The sequence below is a fragment of the Sphaeramia orbicularis genome, chromosome 13 (assembly GCF_902148855.1).
Source record: "Sphaeramia orbicularis chromosome 13, fSphaOr1.1, whole genome shotgun sequence".
NCBI lineage: Eukaryota > Metazoa > Chordata > Actinopteri > Kurtiformes > Apogonidae > Sphaeramia > Sphaeramia orbicularis.
Genome location: NC_043969.1, coordinates 11391455 through 11412868, shown reverse-complemented (window position 1 = coordinate 11412868; position 21414 = coordinate 11391455).

The following is a 21414-nucleotide window of genomic DNA, read 5'->3' as shown; positions in this document are numbered from 1 at the left end:
CTGTCTGCCTTTGGAGGTCTGCCAGGCTCTGGCAGCTGGGCAGAGGCCGCAGGGATGACCTAGGATTTGCCGGAGGGATTATTGCTCCCCCTTCGCCTCTGAATGAGGAGGAGCTTGAAGAAACTGGAAGGGGAGCAGGGCATTTCTGCTCCCCCACAGTTACCCTGAAATGGATTAAGCAGCTTGAGGAATGGACGGATGTATTCACAAGAACAGCAACGTGACAGAAAGTATTATTACCTCCGCCAAGGAGGTTATGTTTTTGCCAGGGTTTGTTTGTTTGTTTATTTGTTTGTTTGTTTGTTTGTTTGTCTGTCCGTTAGTGTGCAACATAACTCAAAAAGTTATGGACAGATTTGGATGAAATTTTCAGGGTTTGTTGGAAATGGGATGAGGAAGAAATGATTAAATTTTGGTGGTGATCGGGGGTGGGGGGGCCCACGGGGGGGGGGGCCACTGATCAGCCTTGGCGGAGGTCTGCGCTCTCCGAGTGCTTCTAGTTTAATAAATGTCTTCATTTGTGGACATTTGCATCCATATCAGACAATTCATTTTTCATGCACATCTCCCTAAGGCTGAAGAAAACCGGTGAGCCCTGCAGTCTTTATACCGCCTCCAAATCCACACGTAAAGCTAAAAGTCAGCATTTAGACTCCATACTCCTTTATTCATTTGTCCCCAAGTGAGCTGGAGTAAAGCCAAACCAATAAAGAATACTTCAAGTGATATCAGTAGATTAAACGTCCTCTTCTTGGCTGATAACGTAACTAGGTTTCACCATCACTGTTGAACTTTCTGCTGTGCTGATTTGCTTGTTTTCCGGAGCTGATCTATCAGTGATTATACATGACATAATGCGCCTTTCTCTCAGGTTGAAATGACTGGATAGCCAGCTGTGTTGCATCACTGTGTTCTGATGCAAGCTGATATATTTATTTATTTATTTATTTATTTATTTATTTATTTATTTATTTATTTATTTTCCGCTGGAGCAGCCGCCAGTTGGACCTGTAAACTTATGGAATCTTGGACAGATGCTGCAGGCACAAACCTGACCTGACGCAGCCTGTGTTTATGCATGTCAAACTATGATACAAATTAATTTTGTCTGGCACCGGTTACAGTATACTTGCATCACAGTAGTCAGGTAAGAAAAAAAAATAAATAAAAATGTCATGACTGTATTTGACACATATAGTATCTCTGCACATTTTCCTTTTTTTTGTCATTTTCGTACCTGAAGTAGCAGAACTTGAAGGTGTCATTCTATTTCTTTATCTTTTTTTGACTTTTTTTGGCACAGGTGTCAAACATGTGGCCTGGGGGCCAAATCTGGCCCGCCAAAAGTTCCATTCCGGCCCGCAGGATGAAAGTGCAAAAATGAACCTGAACAGTCTAGGTTGTCCAAATCATTTTGGTTCAGGTTCCACATACAGACCAACGTGATCTCAAGTAAAAAATAACAACACAATAACCCATAAATAATGACAACTACAAATTTTCTTTGTGAAAAATGATGTAGAAAAAAATGTAAGTGAAAAAAAAACAAAAAACATTACACTGTGAAAATATTAACATTTACAAAACTAGTCTTTCACAATAAAATGCAAATAAATCCATAAATAAAAACAAAGACGAACAACCTGAAATTTTAACAATATTTTGCCTGTTACTAAATGTTTTGTGCATTTATGGATCCACTGTGATCTTTAGTTGTTTTAATAATAAGAGATGGAATATTGTAGAAATTGTTCAAATTTTAGTTCCAAACTCCAAAATTTTAACAATATTCTGCCTGTTACCAAATGTTTATGTAACATTTTGCGTAAATGTACACGTATAAATAACACTGGTCAACAACAAATTTATGTTTTAAGTTTTTTGAGCCGATTTAGGATAATTTTGGTGTGCTGAATCCAAAAATCACATTCATTTGCTCAATCAACTTTCTGAACTATGCTACATATTGGCTTTTTAACATTTTTGCTTAAATGTATGTGCATTTTCACATCATATGATACAAAATTCTTTCATATTTCTTGCAATAAACGAGTTCTGAAGATTTTACTTTTGCCAATTTATGATTCTTTTTTTTTTTTTTAATATTACAGGTGAATGAAATGGCTTCAACTAGAAGATCTTGCAAAAATAAGCCTGACGTATTCTGCTACATCTGCGGTGAATACACCATTATACCTAACAGGAATCCTGTTAGAAAATGATTTTTTTTTCTGTCTTAAAACCTATTTTGGGTGAGAACTATATAAAAAATCAACTGATAAAGTCACAAAAATTTAATCAATTTTGTGAGAAGGTCCAATTTTTCAAAATCAAATTAGCAAAAAAACCTGACCTGATTGAGGAAAAACAGATGTCATTTTTGGATTTAGCGGTGCAAAATGGTCCTACATCAGTTGAAAAAACCTAGACAACTTGCAAAAAACATTTTTTTTGTCACCCAGTGTAATAAGTCAAGGTATAATTTTATTAAAATTGCACTAATTTTTCAAATGAAATTTCTGTTTTTTCAGGTTATTCACTTTTTTTTTTTTTTTTTTGTAAAATGTAAATATTTTCATAATTTAATTGTTTTTTTTTTTTTTTTTTTTGTACTAAAACAAAAATAAAACTTGGATTTTTTCATTAATTATAGGTTATTAAGTCATTATTTTACTGGTCTGGCCCACTTGAGATCAAATCGGACTAAATATGGCCACTGAACCAAAATGAGTTTGACACCCCTGACCTTGAGCATAAACCCATCATCACCCACAGCCTAAGACCTGCTTCCACTGCCCTTTGCTTGCTTCTGTACCTAAACATAGCCGGTGCAGCAGCAGATGGAGCTGCAGTGCTGGTCTGCACCACCCTAGCACAAGGCCTGTCTGCGAATGCGCACCTTTTGCGTGTTAGTCCATGTGTGTTATTACCCCAGGACTCACCTCTGGCTCCTACCATAACAGACGGCTCTGGGTCATTATGGAAGGTCCAGGAGTGGCCGGTAATGCGGTGATGGATAATAGTTGGTGTTGCGGATGTTGGTGTGTGTATTTGTGAATGTGTGTGTACGTATCTGTGGGATTCAGGTCACCTCCACTCCCTCCTGACCTTCCCCAGTTTTCTCTACAACTCCTCCTCTCTCCTTCTATACAGTATATCCCTCCTTCCTTCCTTCCTTCCTTCCTTCATTCTTTTTCAGGAGCAGCTCTCTGTAAAGGTTATTATCACAGCAAGGGGGCTGACACTTTTTTAAAGTCAGGGAACCACAAACATACAAACAGTCATAAGTGTGTGCCTCATCATCTACTGCAGTGTCACCTGGAATTCAAATGGGATCCCCTGAAATTTATAGTGATTGATACAAAAAAAAAAAAAAAAAAAATTACTGATAAAAAATATACAGGGTGGGGAAGTAAAATTTACAATATTTTGAGGCAGGGATTGAAAGACAGTGTATGACCAATTAGTTTATTGAAAGTCATGAGAATTTATTTGCCACAAGAAAATTTACACAATAGAAAATGTTTCTATTCTATGTGTCCTCCTTCTTTCTCAATAACTGCCTTCACACGCTTCCTGAAACTTGCGCAAGTGTTCCTCAAATATTCAGGTGACAACTTCTCCCATTCTTCTTTAATAGTATCTTTAAGAAAGTCGACATTGCTGTGTGATGTTCTATTGGTAGCATGTTCTAAAACGCCCCAAATAGCAGAATCCACAGGGTTTAGATCTGGGCTAGAAGGCGGCCATAAACATGATTCCCAAAAATTGCTAACGTTGGATTTGTAGAAATCTTGTGTTTTTCTAGCTGTGTAGGCTGGAGCACCATCCTGTGTCCATACATAATTTCCATGTGGGTAGTTTGCTTTAAGCCATGGCAATACCTGGTATCTGGATGGATTTGGTTGGATCCTTTAGGATTTTGGATTTGAGAGCTTTAATAAAAGCTTTGGTACGTTTTTTGTTGCTTCCTCCACTTCCAGACTTTCTCGTAATAGTTTTGCTCATAGTCATTCTCTTCTTTCCATTATAAACAGTCTTTATGGACACTCCAACTATTTTTGAAATCTCCTTTGGTGTGACGAGTGCATTCAGCAAATCACACACTCTTTGACGTTTGCTTTCCTGATTACTCATATGGGCAAAAGTTTGTGAAAAGGTATGGATAATAGTGTTAGGTATGATTATGACATCAGTGTATGTTTGGTTTCAAAACAGCTGACATAGTGCCTGCTGAGAAAAAACAACTAAATGTTCATTGTAAATGTTGCTTCCCCACCCTGTATGTTGAGTTGACAGAGACAATCCCAATCCATAAAAGACATGACAAACTGTGAAGCTGAAACTGAAGCACTGTGGTTCTGTTTATCTGTCAAATGTTCATTGTGGTCGGTTTCAGATGCTGCAGCTCTTTCATAATTCATAGTTTGACTTATTATTTGTTCAGTATTAATTGTTAGCCTTGTAAATCCAAGCTGGACTGACTGTACATATCCTGACCAAGGAAAATAAAATTCTTACTTTGTGCAGTAATCTACACCTGGATTTTCTGCCTCCGTCCATAATAATATACATTATATAGACTAAATGTTGTCTAAAATTAACATTTATTTGCAACATAGTATAGCAAACTATTACATGATCAAAAGCAAATTAATTTCAGCAAAAAAAAAAATTCTCAGTTTTGAATGTCTGGGGTCGCCAGAAATTTGCAATCACTAACCAAAAAAGGTTGGGAACCACTGACCTACTGAATACCCAGTGCTACTCTTATGGCTGTTCCCAAACTTTTTTTTTTTTTTTCTTTTTCCTCTATATTTAACCTTTCTTAAGTGATTTGTCACCATTTATTATAAAATAATCCTCTGTATTTAGATTTTTTTCCATTAAAAACACTGGTCTACAAGGAAAATGCTTCCAGAATAAAAGTAATGAAATTTTACCACGAGAGTCACTGATAAAGAAAAATCAAGTCAAAAATGCTGGTCGGCTGAACTTTCCAAGATACAGCCTTGGGTCAAAATGTAAAACTCAAGAATTAATGAGAGAATGGGTTTGACTCAAAAGGAATATTTGTCTCAGAGCTACAAGATCTACTTCAAAACACTGTCTGCACATTAGAATACATTCACTTTACAGGTTCTATTTAGTGGAAGATTTCTAAAACTGTTATATAAATGTACATAAACCAATATATATGTGTAATAACACTTAATCATATACCCTGAAACATCAGCAAACCGGCACTTTTGTCATTTATTTTCCAATTAATCTTATTAAAATACATAACATTTAGCACATTTAATGTCTGAAGTAAATCATTTCTAAAAAAAAAAATGTAGACCAGTGAAATTTGGTATTTTTCAATATTTTATGTCCTGATCATGTAGATGTTCATAAAACCTCAGATTAAAGTTGAGGGTTATTTTATCAAAAACAGAGTGTTGGAGCCAAAATACATTTTTGTTTGTTTATTCCTCTTTTTTGTTTGGACCTTAATTACCTCCTCTGAGGAACGGTGCAGGTTATGTTTTCATCGGGGTTAGTCTTTTTGTTTTTCTATTTGTTAGCAAGATAACTCAAAAAGTTATGGATGAATTTTGATGAAATGTTCAGGAAATGTTGATGCTGGCACAAGAAACAAATGATTAAATTTTGGTGGTGATTGGAGGGGGTCGGACTGATCTGCCCTGGCGGAGGTCTGCGCTCTCCGAGTGCTTTTCTAGTTTAATAATTGTTTAGTGGGTGTGGCTGTGATGATGCCCACATGTGCAATTCATCATGGGTGTTGGTATGGGTGTTGTGAGGTTACAAATACCTGCCGTGTGATGTGGACGGTGTGTGTAAGGACAGCGCCAAACAATTTTCTGACCGTAAGCCACAGCGTAAATGAAGTTGGTCGGTGTTTTCAGTGTTTTTTATGTTAAGCAGCCTATTTTGTTTATTTATAGAGAGTATTTAGAACAACGATTGTGACCTGGTTTCGACCGACTCGATACGTAAAGTGTGAACAAGAAAGAAGAAGGTGGCAAAGACCCTCACAAGAAAATATCAACAATACAAACAACAACAACCATGTTGATAATTAACCCTCCGGTATCTAGGTGCGCCTTTTAGGCACACTTTGCACATTGTATTAAAAATCTTCATAGCATTTTTCACAATTTAAATAAGGTTAGAATTCAAAAGTTGTTCATTTTTGCATGATCTTTAAAATTCTGGCCCCCAACTAAAATGTGCACATTGTAAACAAAAGAAAATTACAAGACTAGCATCTGTCTCCCAAGTGTGCCTAAAACGCACCATTTCTTCCATTTGATATGTATGATTAGGGCTGACCTTGATTTACAAAAACAAAATCAAATTAGAGCAGAAAAATAAATCAGTGTATAATATTTAATAGTTTGATTTATAAGTATGCATTTTACACACACTTGGTGACTGATGCTAGTATTTTTGTACATTTGACCTAGCGCCAAAAATAATAATGCAAATTAACTGATGTTGAAGTTAATCACTGACATGTACCAGGATGAAAAAATCAAATATGTGATCCACTTTTTATGTAGTATATTGACAAAAAATTTTTTTTTTTTTGGTTTTTTGCATCCAAGACAAATGGTTTGTTTACATTACAAACACGTTATTTAAAGGGTTAAAAAATGTGACAATTATTAAGTATTTGGTATTTTTATTTATGGCTCAAGTTGATGAAATAGAAAAAAGTGTAAAAGAGTTAAAAACAAACTGTATGAAATTTTTTTTGGACATTATTCCACAAGTGTGCCAAAAAGGCACATTTGGTGCTTAGTAAGGGCCATGCTGGACGGGATACCGGAGGGTTAAAATTGTAAAAATAACTACAACCAGAACTGAGTAAACTGAGTTAACTTTGATTGACTGATTGATTGATTGATTGGCCTATTATGAACGCTTGGACTTGATATTTGTCAATCAATGGATTGGCATATCCAAAGACAAAGAAAACCGTCTGGACATTCATTCATGCACGCATCAAAAAATACAACAGGTTGAACCCTTCCACACCATCGTAGTAGCTAAAGGTAAAGCCACTACACAGAGAAAACTGAAGAAAAACTGACATTTTCATTAAAATATATCATTATATGAACATAAAACAAGTGTGTCCAGCCACTGTCATTGGGTTAGAGTTAAAGAGAGAAAACTGAAGAAAAAGTGACTTTTTCAGCATAGGTATCATTAACTGAACAGAAAAACAGATGCTTCACTGTTCTCTTTTATCTCTTTTATCTTTTCTCTCTTTTCTCTTTATTAATGTATCTTGTCTCTTAGCTGTCTTAACTCTCTTTTTTATTAATGTGCTGAAATATATTGTTTTTTTTATTAGGGTGCCTATTGTCATCAGGCCAGGGACTACAGCAGGATACTAGCCATGTTGGCTAAAGCTGCCTTTTTTACTGTTATTGTTACAGTTAATTAATTGGGATATTGTTCACGATACAATAAACTAAACTAAACTAAGAGCAAGTGTGTCCATCCACTGTCATTGATCCAACTCTATGGGTTTTACTGGTGAATCAATGTTGTAGGAGATGACAGTGTTTCTGCGGTAAGTACGGAGCCTCTGAACATCCAAATGGATCACATCTGATGACCATGAAAAGATGACAAACTGTATTTTACACCAATTATTTACATGTATTGATAGAATTAGTGGATCAATTGGTAATAAACATTAAAACAACAGTAAAATAAATATAGGAAAATACATGATTTTCACTGAAAAAAAATGCAAAATAAAGAGTATAATATTATGATAAATGATAAATCACTTAAGAAAGGTTAAATGCGTCTATGAATACTTGTATGTTGTGGGTATATGTATAAACGTAAGTACGTATGTATGTGTATATGGATTAATGAGTGTATTTGTGAGAATAGTTATATAAATATAAAAGAGTAATGTAAAAGGAAGAGGGATATATATATATATATATATATATATATATATATATATATATATATATATATATATATATATATATATACAGGGTGGGGAAGCAAAATTTACAATGAACATTTAGTTGTTTTTCATGTTTCATGTTTTTTCGTCAATTGTTTTGAAAGAGTGTGTGATTTGCTGAATGCACTCGTCACACCAAAGGAGATTTCAAAAATAGTTGGAGTGTCCATAAAGACTGTTTATAATGGAAAGAAGAGAATGACTATGAGCAAAACCATTACGAGAAAGTCTGGAAGATACTATTAAAGAAGAATGGGAGAAGTTGTCACCCGAATATTTGAGGAACACTTGCGCAAGTTTCAGGAAGCGTGTGAAGGCAGTTATTGAGAAAGAAGGAGGACACATAGAATAAAAACATTTTCTATTATGTACATTTTCTTGTGGCAAATAAATTCTCATGACTTTCAATAAACTAATTGGTCATACACTGTCTTTCAATCCCTGCCTCAAAATATTGTAAATTTTTCTTCCCCACCCTGTAAATAATGACAACTCCAAATATATATATATATATATATATATATATATATATATATATATATATATATATATATATGCATATGTATATATATGTATGTATGTATGTATGTATGTGTATATACATATATATATATATATATATATATATATATATATATATATATATATATATACATATATATATATATATATATATATATATATATATATATATATATATATATAAAATTAATACAATTTTATGGAGAGGCGGTGGGATTAAATAAGTTTCATTTCTTCCTACGCCTTTTCTGCTGCTGTTCTGTCTAAGATTGTTATGATTGTTGATATTTGTACTAGTATTCATATTTGCTTGTTCGCATTTATGTTAAATTTCATTGTATATCCGGAATAAATTGCTAAATCAAAATCAATCAAATCAAAAAAATAGAGAGAAATATTAATTTGGGAGCAAACACAAAAGTATCACTGGGTCTTTATGGGTTAAAGTTCAGAGTATATCAGAAACAGATAAAACTGAAGAAAAAGTCACTTTTTTCCATAAAATATATCATTAACTGAACATAAACCAAGTGTGTCCATCCACTGTCATTGATCAAACTCCATGGGTTTTACTGGTGAATCAATGTTGTAGAAGGTGACAGTGTTTCTGCGGTAACTACGGAGGCTCTGAACGTCCAAATGGGTCATATCTGATGACCATGAAAAGATGACAAACTGCATTTTACACCAGTTATTTACACAGATTGAAAGGATTAGTGGATGAAAAGGTATTAAACACTTTTGGTCGCTGGTGTGTGTTTGGATCATTAAAGGTTAATGACAGAAAAATGAATTAAAAAGGCTGAGACTGCAGTGTGCTGTATCATTTACCTTTTGCAGTTACAGTGTACCTCACCATTGTGTTTTGTAACAAGGAATGGGAGCCACACAATGCAGTCTGCCGTTATCATTTCACTTCATTTTTCTTGTCTTCATTGATAAGCGCAGCGTCCCAAAGCAGTATGGGTGAATTTCTTTTTCGCACTGCTGATCTAAATCTGCCTTTGTTTCCATCTGTTGGTGGAAGCGTGAGCGGGTCACTAAAGGCAACCTTGAAGTCTGCCACAGCTCAGCTCATTCCAGTTTAGCACATTTAGCTGATATATTTATTTCCAGTGATTAACAATGACCTAACAGTAGCTGAATAGGTTATAAGGTTAGAAGTATTTGCATGATGTTTAAGGCAGTGGGAAAAGTGAAGGTTTGCAGGGATGATAAGCATGTGCGAGGCTCCATGGCTTAACTGGAGGGTGAAAACTCAGTGAACTGACCATCTCGAAACAGCATTTCTGTGAAAATTGTCGCAGTGGCGAAGGAATAACAGATGGAGAAATGAACCATAGGAGTCATTTTTATATACATGTGTTATATTTATATATTTATATATTCATCACAAAAGTGGCAGTAATGTATGCGGGGTTATATCCAGCACCAGACTGACCAGATGGAACAATGGGCAGTTCTCTGGTGGAATGATCAAGACTGATAGGACAAGTAAGAATAACGTCATGCTGTTGATTTCTACTGTATGCTGGTTGACTGCCCCCTGTGTATATGTTTATATGCGCATATGTAGTCACAGATTTGCCATATCCCATCTTTTTCTCCTATCACTATTCTTACTCTGGTACCTTCAGCTCTTCATACTGTGTGCTGAGCTGACAGCATTGTGTATAAATTTGGAGAAAATGTGAACATAACAAGTGAGCAGGGTGCTGCTTTCAAGGTTTTGGTCTTTTGACTTGTGCACATACAGAATTTGAAATAAAGTAAATATTTGGCATTTATTTCCATAAAAAAAACATTCACTTCATACCTACTAAATAATAACTTTTCTAAAGTACAAAAGTTGTGCCGTATAACCAAACCGTAAACAGCGGTTTTAATTCAACTCGTAGGGCTAGGGTTAATTACGTAAACATTTTTAATCAGATTAATCATGACGATGGATTAATCCACCTTAATGAGTTCATTTTGACAGCCCGAGTTTTAACCCATAAAGACCCAAACATCTACAGGGTGGGGAAGCAAAATTTACAATGAGCATTTAGTTGTTTTTTCTCAGCAGGCACTACATCAATTGTTTTGAAACCAAACATATATTGATGTCATAATCATACCTAACACTATTATCCATACCTTTTCCGAAACTTTTGCCCATATGAGTAATCAGGAAAGCAAACGTCAAAGAGTGTGTGATTTGCTGAATGCACTCGTCACACCAAAGGAGATTTCAAAAATAGTTGGAGTGTCCATAAAGACTGTTTATAATGGAAAGAAGAGAATGACTATGAGCAAAACTATTACCAGAAAGTCTGGAAGTGGAGGAAGTAACAAAAAACGTACCAAAGCTTTTATTAAAGCTCTCAAATCCAAAATCCTAAAGGATCCAACCAAATCCATGAGAAAAATGGCAATTGAACTTGAGGTCGACAACAAGACCGTTAGAAATGCAGTAAAATATGATTTGAAGTTAAAATCTTACACAAGAACACCAAAACACTTGTTGACAACAGCAACAAATCCAACTTTAGCAATTTTTGGGAATCATGTTTATGGCCGCCTTCTAGCCCAGATCTAAACCCTCTGGATTCTGCTATTTGGGGCGTTTTAGAACATGCTACCAATAGAACATCACACAGCAATGTCGACTTTCTTAAAGATACTATTAAAGAAGAATGGGAGAAGTTGTCACCCGAATATTTGAGGAACACTTGCGCAAGTTTCAGGAAGCGTGTGAAGGCAGTTATTGAGAAAGAAGGAGGACACATAGAATAAAAACATTTTTTATTTTGTCAATTTTCTTGTGGCAAATAAATTCTCATGACTTTCAATAAACTAATTGGTCATACACTGTCTTTCAATCCCTGCCTCAAAATATTGTACATTTTGCTTCCCCACCCTGTACACTAAAAGAAATGAAATGCTGGTTCAATGTAAAAAAAAAAAAAACTTAAGGTAACAATTTGCATGGATCTTATTAAGTTATTTCAACTTGGCCATAATTGCATTAATGCCACAATATTTCTCTAGTTAGGCCAACTCTATTTCTTTAGTACAAACAACATGATTTGCTTTGTACTCTACAAGCTTAATTAAGTTGAACCAACTTAATTTTAATTGTATAAAAACTATTTCTAATACTATTTCTTCTTCATTCTTTTATTTTACTCAAAAATGTCCATGCAAATTGTTACCTTAATTTTTTGAGTAGGCCTAACTTATTTCTGTATGTCAGAACACATTACATATTGAAATTCCAGTTTCATGATCAAGCTGTTTATTATAACACCATGCATCCCAACTGCCAGAACTGACTGCACATTGATATTTCAATAGCACACAAAACTGTAGCCTCCACAAAATACATGACTATATATATATATATATATATATATATATATATATATATATATATATATATATATATATTTACACACACACATACACACACACACACAATCCAGTCCAACTTTATTTATAAAGCACTTTAAAACAACTGCAGTGGACCAAAGTGCCGTACAGAAGAATAATTAGAACCAAAACAGAAGTGTAAAATACAGAATAGATTTAAAGACATACACTGTAATACCGGATAAGTTGAGTTTACTTAAGAAATTTGAGTAAACCGGTTACCTTAAAAAATTTAAGTAATGAGTACTGAAAACTTGAGTGTATTAAACTTAAATGCTTGATTTGAATGGAAATGCTATTTTAAGTACAATGCACTAAATGCAAAGTTAATTTAACTTAAAATTTGTTGCAATGTCAATTGTTTCGGATAATCACTAACTGAATACCACCAGTGCATTGGACTCATTCTGAGTTGACTTAAATTAAAATCTTATGCAGTATAGATTGCTTTATGCAATTATTCAACTTAATATATTGCAGCATGGATGGAAGTTAAGCAGAAAGATAGCTCAGTGTAATTTACCAGTACAGGAAGTGCTTTTATTTTGGCGAGGCATAAAGATTTTCATTTAAAAAAATCCATCTTAGATGAACAGGAAAGGCATTGTTCTTCCTATGGCTCTGACTCATGGTGCAGCTCTACAAAAATACAAAAACAAACACAAAAAGGCAAAAAAAACACTGCCATACACACATTAAATCCAAATTAACGCTAACACCACAACCCCACTGAGCCCCTGCACAGAAAAATAACACATTTTCAGCAACATGCCCAATACCCACAATGCAATGCGGAGATAAAAAAAAAAAAAGTGTGGTCATGACCAAAACTTAATAATTTAAATCCATTCAACTTCAACTTTTTCATACTTTCAGCTGTGTCTACAAATTAGAAGAATATAATTAACATTGTATACTAATGTAATAAAACTTAAATAATTTAAGTACATTGTAATTAAAGCATTTTAGTTAATGCAAAGTCCGGGCTTACAGTGTAGAAACTGTACAAAACACAAAAAAAAACATGCTATACAGAAGAATAAATGATGCCTGATGACAATCGGCACCCTAAAAAAAACAATATATTTCAGCACATTAATAAAAAAGAGAGAGTTGAGACAGCTAAGAGACAAGATAAATTAATAAAGAGAAAAGAGAAAAAAGATAAAAGAGATAAAAGAGAACAGTGGAGCATCTGTTTTTATGTTCAGTTAATGATACCTTTGCTGGAAAAAGTCATTTTTTCTTCAGTTTTCTCTGTTTTTGATTTGATGACGACAAACTTTAATTTGAGCTTCAATGAACATCTACATAATCAGTCAAATTAATATAGGAAAATGAATTATTTGCATTGAAAAAAAGAAAAACAAAGAGGAAAACTGAGAGACAAATGCTATTGGGAGCAGCACTGGGTCTTTAGGGGTTAAAATACATTAGCAAATCTTTTGATTTCTGTCTAAAATAACTTAAAGTCTGAGCAGCTATGGTGCATTTGTCTCTAAAGTCTGATTCAACTCATATGGTTTATCTCCCCACAGAGAGCAGGCCAAACTCCATTATTCAGATCATCTCTATTACCACAGCCCATTCTCCATTTGATATATTCTTCACATTACAACGTTACAGACTGGTCTCATGTTACAGCACTTTATTTGAATGTGAATGGAAATATTTTATTCTAGGTATTGTGTTATACTGCTGGATTGGGGGGGGGGGCATTTTGCCCCCACCAAGGATAAAAATAATTCAGCAGAGGCAGAAATATATAGAGAGGGAGGGGGCCATCCCTATGTCCCCTCCAGCAAATGTCACCTGGAATGTACTGTTTAATAAATAGACTTCTCAGTAGAAGAGCATGTGCATAGGTTTGTCATGTTTTACACCAGGGGTCTCAAACATGCGGCCCAGGGGCCAAACGTGGCCCCTCAAAGGTCCCAATCCGGCCTGTGGGATGAATTTCCAAAGTGCAAAAATTCCAAAATCAAGGCTGTCAAACTAATTTTACGTAAGGTTCAACATACAGACCAATATGATCTGAAGTAGAATAATAGCATAATAACCTACAACAAACTAGAAGCACTCGGAGAGCGCAGACCTCCGCCAAGGCTGATCAGTGGCCCCCCCGTGGGCCCCCCCACCCCCGATCACCACCAAAATTTAATCATTTCTTCCTTATCCCATTTCCAACAAACCCTGAAAATTTCATCCAAATCTGTCCATAACTTTTTGAGTTATGTTGCACACTAACAGACAGACAAACAAACAAACAAACAGACAAACAAACCCTGGCAAAAACATAACCTCCATAATGACTCCATATTTTCTTCTCGGTTTGATGTGACAAAAATAATATTACATTATGTTCATAAATAATGACAACTTCAAATGTTTGTCTTTGTTTTCGTGTAAAAAATAACATTAAATTATGAAAATATTTACATTTACAAACTATCCTTTAACATTAAAATGTGAATAACCTGAACAAATATGAGCAACCTGAAATGTCTAAAGAAAATTAAGCACAATTTTAACAATTTCTGCCTGTTACTAAGTGTTTAATGAATAACCGGAAAAAACTGAAATTTCCTAAAACGAATAAGTGCAATTTTAACTTATCATTTGTACATGTGCATTATGGATCGGATCTACAAAGACACTAAACCCTGAGTAACAGGCAGAAAATTGTTAAAATTGTGCTGAATTTTCTGTAGACATTTCAGGTTGTTCATATTTGTTCAGGTTATTCACATTTTATTGTTACATGATAGTTTGTAAATGTAAATATTTTCATAATTTAATGTTATTTTGTGCACTAAAACAAAGACAAACTCTTGAAGTTATCTTTATTTATGAACATAACATTTTTTTATGTATTTTTTTTTTCTTCACATCAAATCGAGAAGAAAATATGGAGTCATAATTTTTTGTAGGTTATTATGCTATTATTCTACTTGAGATCATATTGGTCTGTATTTGGAACCTTACATAAAATTAGTTTGTCAGCCTTGACTGTTGAATTTTTGCACTTTGCAAATTCATCCCAAGGGCCGGATTGGAATCTTTGGCAGGCCACATTTGGCCCCCGGGTTGCAAGTTTGAGACCCCTGATATAGAGGGCTTCAAAACTCATGTATTAAATATGCTACGTTTGGCGTTATAGCAGGTGTGTCAAACTTATTTTAGCTCAGGGGCCACATTCAGCTAAATTTGATCTGAAGTGGGCTGAACCAGTAAAATAATAATACAGAAATAACATCAACTCCAAAATTTTCTCAATGTTTTTGAGTGACAAACATAAAATTAAACAATGAAAATTGTTTATATCGACAAACAATCCTTTCAAACAATGTGAATAACATGAACAAACTGAAACAATAAGGGTAATTTAACAATATTCCGGCTCAGTTTATCATTTCCACATGTGCATGATAGTTTACAGATCACACTGGGTCTGCAAATACACAAAACATTTAATATCAGGCAGAATATTGTTAACATTGTACTTACTTCTCTTAAAACATTTCAGGTTGTTCATTTTTGTTGAGGTTATTCACATTTTTTTGTGAAATTATACTTTGTTTTAGTGTAAATATGTAAAAATGTTTACATTTACTATGAGAACAAATTTGGAGTTGTGAGTATTTATAGATTATTATGATATAATTTTACTGGTCTGACCCACTTGAGATTGAAATGGTCTGAATGTGGAACCTGAACTAAAAGAATTGTTAATATTTTAGTTTAATTTTTGCATTTCACAAATTCATCCCAAGGGCCGGACTGGACCCTTTAGCGGGCCAGATTTGGCCCCCGGGCCACATGTTTGACACCTGTGCAGTATAGGATAAAGTTGTATCATCTGTGCAAACAGGAAGCAGTAAGTGCTAAAATAACAGGGAAGAAAAGTAGTTTTGGATGTGATCATTACCCTACAATGCCCTGAAAGCTTTGGTTCAGCAATAGCAGAGGTTTCAACACTATCACATGAATAACAATTCAATAGCGACAAAGAGGTAAGGCATTACAGGTTTGACTGATGGTATCACATTAACAGAAATAAAAATTAATATAAAAGGGCAATAAGCATGGTAAAATAAAAACACATTAACCTAAATAAACAATACCACAAACCCTCCCATTGAACCCTTGCACATAAAATAGAATACAATGAGTAAAATGTCCAGTACCCACAATGCAATGCAGCAAATATGCCACAGAATCATGACGTGAGTCCTGTGTACACGTTTTTTTGTTTTGTTTTGTTTTGTTTTTTTATGTTTCAGTCAATTTGGGGGATAGTGGGGGTCACCAGTCTCTGGTTCCGTTATTTTGGGGGTCGTGACTTTAAAAGCAGGGGTGTCAAACTCATTTTAGTTCAGGGGCCACATACAGCCTACTGTGATCTAAAGTGGGCCGGACCAATAAAATAATATAAATAATAGGATAAGAACTTTTGAGTGAAAAAAGGAAATTCTCAAAGAAAATGTTTAAATCTACGAATTGTACTTGAACATAACACGAACGAATAAGAACAACCTGAAAATCCTTTAGTAAAATAAGTGCAATGCTAACGGTATTCCACCTTAGTTTATCATTTATACATGTGAATCACAACTTAGAGATCACAGTGGATCTACAGAAACACAAAACATCTAATAACTGGCAGAATATTATTAAAGTTCCACATACTTCTCTTAAGACATTTTAGATATTCACATTTTTTGTAAAAGGCTAGTCTGTAAATGTGAACATTTTAGTGTAATTTTAGGTTTTTTTTTACACTAAAATAGAAAAATTTACAGTTTTCATTATTTATAGCAGGGGTGTCAAACTCATTTTATTTCAGAGGCCACATTCAGCTAAGTTTGATCTGAAGTGGGCCGGACCAGTAAAATAATAACATAATAATATATAAATAATGTCAACTCCAAACTTTTCTCTATGTTTTAGAGTGGAAAAAAGTAAATCTACATTATGAAAAGGTTTACATCTACAAAGTATCCTTTCAAAAGATGTGAATAACATGAACAAACTGAAAAAAAAAAAAACTGTAACTTTAACAATATTCTGCCTCAGTTTATCATTTACACATGTACACTATAACGTACAGATCACAGTGTATCTACAAATACACAAAACATTTAGTAACAGGTAGAATATTGTTAAAATTGTACTTACTTCTCTTAAGAAATTTCAGGTTGTTTATATTTGTTCAGGTTATTCACATTTTTTTGGAAATTCTACTTTTATACATGAAAATATTTACATTTACAAAGAGAAAAATTTGGAGTTATTATTTATATGTTATTATGATAGTGTTTTACTGAATCCTGCCCACTGGAGATTCAATTAGTCTGAATGTGGAACCTGAACTAAAAGGATTGTTTATACAGTCTACTCTCGTTATACGGCCAACTTCCGTTCACGGCCAAATTGGCGGTATAGCGAAAATGGCGTTACAACGGGTTGCATCCATAATGTGCATGTCTTTACTATATGATGTCTATGCTGCCTCCGTTAACCCGTTCTAATTGCGTTTCTAAATAAATCTTGATTCTGTTATGTTGTAAGGGATCATTTAAAGTGGGGAAACATTTTAAGCATTATTATACCGTGTCGGGAAATGACACCCCATCATCTTGAGACTTTGGCTTAATCCCACGTCCTCTTCCCGACATCCTGACCTACTGAGTGTTCTGCGATAAATGAACGCTGGCCGTTCCGTAGACCTACTCGTAGCTTGTCGCGATCAGCGTCTGGCGCGTTTGTTTCAGTGCATTGTTAAAATTTATGTGTACTCGATGGCAATCACGCTGGCGGTATAACGGTCGGGAAATCAATGGTATAAGTGTTGTTTGTGCATGGAACTGGGCTGGCGGATGGCGATAGGCGGAAATGGCGGTAGCTAATGGAATAATGCATTGGGGATTTTTGTGCAATGGTTTTGGTCGGCGGTGAGCGAAAATGGCGGTATAACGGCGGGCGGTTTAACGAGAGTAGACTGTATCTTAGTGTAATTTTTGCATTTCACAAATTCATCCCAGGGGCCGGACTGGACCCCTTAGCGGGCTGGATTTGGTCCCCGGGCCACATGTTTGACACCTGTGATTTATAGGTTATGATAGTATTTTACTAATCTGATCCACTTTAGACTGAAATGACCTAAAATGATTTTAACATCCTTGATTGTTAATTTCTTCAGTGTAATTTTTGCATTTCACAAATTCATCCCAGGGGCCGGACTGGACCCCTTAGCGGGCTGGATTTGGTCCCCGGGCCACATGTTTGACACCTGTGATTTATAGGTTATTATGATAGTATTTTACTAATCTGATCCACTTTAGACTGAAATGACCTAAAATGATTTTAACATCCTTGATTGTTAATTTCTTCAGTGTAATTTTTGCATTTCACAAATTCATCCCAGGGGCCAGACTGGACCCTTTGGTGGGCTGGATTTGGCCCCCACACCTGTGCATTATAGGGTTAAGTTGTGTCATCTGTGCGAACAGGAAGCGGTAAGTGCTAAAAAAAAATGGGGAAGAAATGTAGTTTTGTGTGAGATCATTACCCTACAATGCCCTGAAATCTGAATGTAAACACACAAGAGAGCAGTGCTGCAGTGTCTGGGAAGGTAAAAGCTGTGTTAGGGCTGACATATGAAGGTGGCGTACATCCCCTGGGTGCTATATGGTGCTTTACCCAGAAGCCTCAGGCTTGTCATTTCTTTGCTATACACATTTACGCTGTAATTCACCAGAGAGAGGAAGAGAGAGAGGGAGAGATATTAATTTCTGTCAGGGGAGGTCCGCAGTCCAGATTCTAGTTTATTCTATATTATTAGATATGAAATAAGGCTATTATCCCACGAAATGAAGCTTCTGCAGTCTCCCTTTAACAGCTAATAAGCAATGAGTCATTCAAGGTTTTATGTTGGGCTGTTATTGACTTTTGTGGCTTGTGGCATTTCTTTCTCCCTTAATTATTTACTCTGCCCTTTAGCCTCCCTTCACTGCTTCTGTTTCTCACTCTTGAATGAGTAGAGGAAAAAAAAAAAAAGCAACACCGGGAGAAAAAAAAAAAAAAAAAAAAAAGCAAAGTGTTTTTTATGATGATGATGAGTGTGAAGAGGAAATGATGAAGATGATGAAGATGAAGAGATAAAAGAAATATGACTTAGGGAGAAAAAAAAAATATAGGGAAGAAGAAGATAAGAATGTGTCACAAGGGAGGAATAAAATGAGAAATCTGCAACAACTGACTGCAATTACTGTGCCTTCTTGTCTATGGCTTCCTAATTAAGAGAACAGAGGGAGAATGCAGATTAGAAAGGAGGGCCTGGAGATAGGCCTGTGGCTCTCCAGTCCTCAGAGAGAACCTCGTCCTGGGAATCGCCCTGTTCATACAAAACAATAAGCCTTTCTACATTATTCATCTGCGGGAGTGAGACGCAAAGGATGGAGCAAAATAGGAACGGGGATGGAGAAATAAAAAAGAAAGAGGTGGGGGCATAGCGGCCTGCTTGGGAAAAGAACAATTTCAGTGTGTGTTTGTTATTGTTCGTCGTGACACTCTTCTGCCAGGTCTCGCATTTGTGTTTCCTTCAGAGCTTAGACCCATATTCTCACATGTGGATTTTTTTTTTTTTTTTTTTTTTGCAATTTTACCTACTTACTCATGGGTTAAATCCCTCTTAGCACAGACTGTGAACCTTTCCACCACCCAATCAAATGCAATTTAACAAAATATGTCTGTTAGCCTTTCAGCTCCTAATGGCGCTGCTGTGCTCTAACAGCTTGCCAAGAAATAACAGTTGCTGCAAGAAGATGCTTCCACAAGGTGTCTTTGCAGGCTGTTAAAAATAGTACTATGCTTTTATCTTCCCACGCCAGAGATTTATTTTTTACCCTATAACAGGTGTTTTTGACTACAGATATGTTAATTTACATATATTATTATTATTATTATTTTTTTTTTTTTTTTGCATACTGTAAGTGGACATAAACATCATCAGTGAAGGGACAGAGTGTGAAAGCTAAGTGAGACTTCAGCCATCTGGTTATCTGACTGACTTCTTTCATGTTTCTCATACCTTAAAAAAAAAAAAAAAAAAGAAAACTGCTAAGAACCATATCAGTTGTGATCTCAAAGCTTTGCCTCCAGCTATTGAGGGATCAATACTGTACATACATCAGTCGCAGCTGGGTGGTTCTGTAAAAGGAAAGCACAATTTACTGAGATTTACACAGTGACTAAGTTCATGTGGAGGATCCAAGGAATGTTTGAGGGTTACATGCTGTGCAAAAAGATCTGAAAGGGACGCAAGAGCACTTGTTTTTTTTTTTTTTTTTTTTTTTTTTTATTTCCGTACTGTTTTTTTTTTTCTCTAGTATTAACCTCTGTGCATTTTAGCATCATTTGTGAACTGGAAAAGCAATAAAGAATAAGAGAATCTATTAATGAAGAAGATGTTTATACAGTCTACTCTCGTTATACCGCCAACTTCCGTTCACGGCCAAATTGGCGGTATAGCGAAAATGGCGTTACAACAGGTTGCGTCCATAATGTGCATGTCTTTACTATATGATGTCTATGCTGCCTCCGTTAACCCGTTCTAATTGCGTTTCTAAATAAATCTTGATTCTGTTATGTTGTAAGGGATCATTTAAAGTGGGGAAACATTTTAAGCATTATTATACCGTGTCGGGAAATGACACCCCATCATCTTGAGGCTTTGGCTTAATCCCACGTCCTCTTCCCGACATCCTGACCTACTGAGTGTTCTGCGATAAATGAACGCTGGCCGTTCCGTAGACCTACTCGTAGCTTGTCGCGATCAGCGTCTGGCGCGTTTGTTTCAGTGCATTGTTAAAATTTATGTGTACTCGATGGCAATCACGCTGGCGGTATAACGGTCGGGAAATCAATGGTATAAGTGTTGTTTGTGCATGGAACTGGGCTGGCGGATGGCGATAGGCGGAAATGGCGGTAGCTAATGGAATAATGCATTGGGGATTTTTCTGCAATGGTTTTGGTCGGCGGTGAGCGAAAATGGCGGTATAACGGCGGGCGGTTTAATGAGAGTAGACTGTAGATTAGGCTTAGTTTAACCCACAGGTGTCAAACATGCGGCCCGGGGGCCAAATCTGGCCCACTAAAGGTTCAAATTCCGGCCCGCGGGATGAAAGTGCAAAAATGAACCTGAACAGTCCAGGTTGTCCAAATCATTTTGGTTCAGGTTCCACATACAGACCAATGTGATCTACAGTAAAAATAACATCACAATAACCCATAAATAATGACAAATTTTCTTTGTGAAAAATTATGTGGAAAATATTTAAAATGTGAAAATATTTACATTTATAAAACTATTCTTTCACAATAACACACAAATAAATGCATAAATAAAAACAAAGATGAACAACCCGAAATGTGCAATTTGAACAATATTCTGCCTGTTACTAAATGTTTTG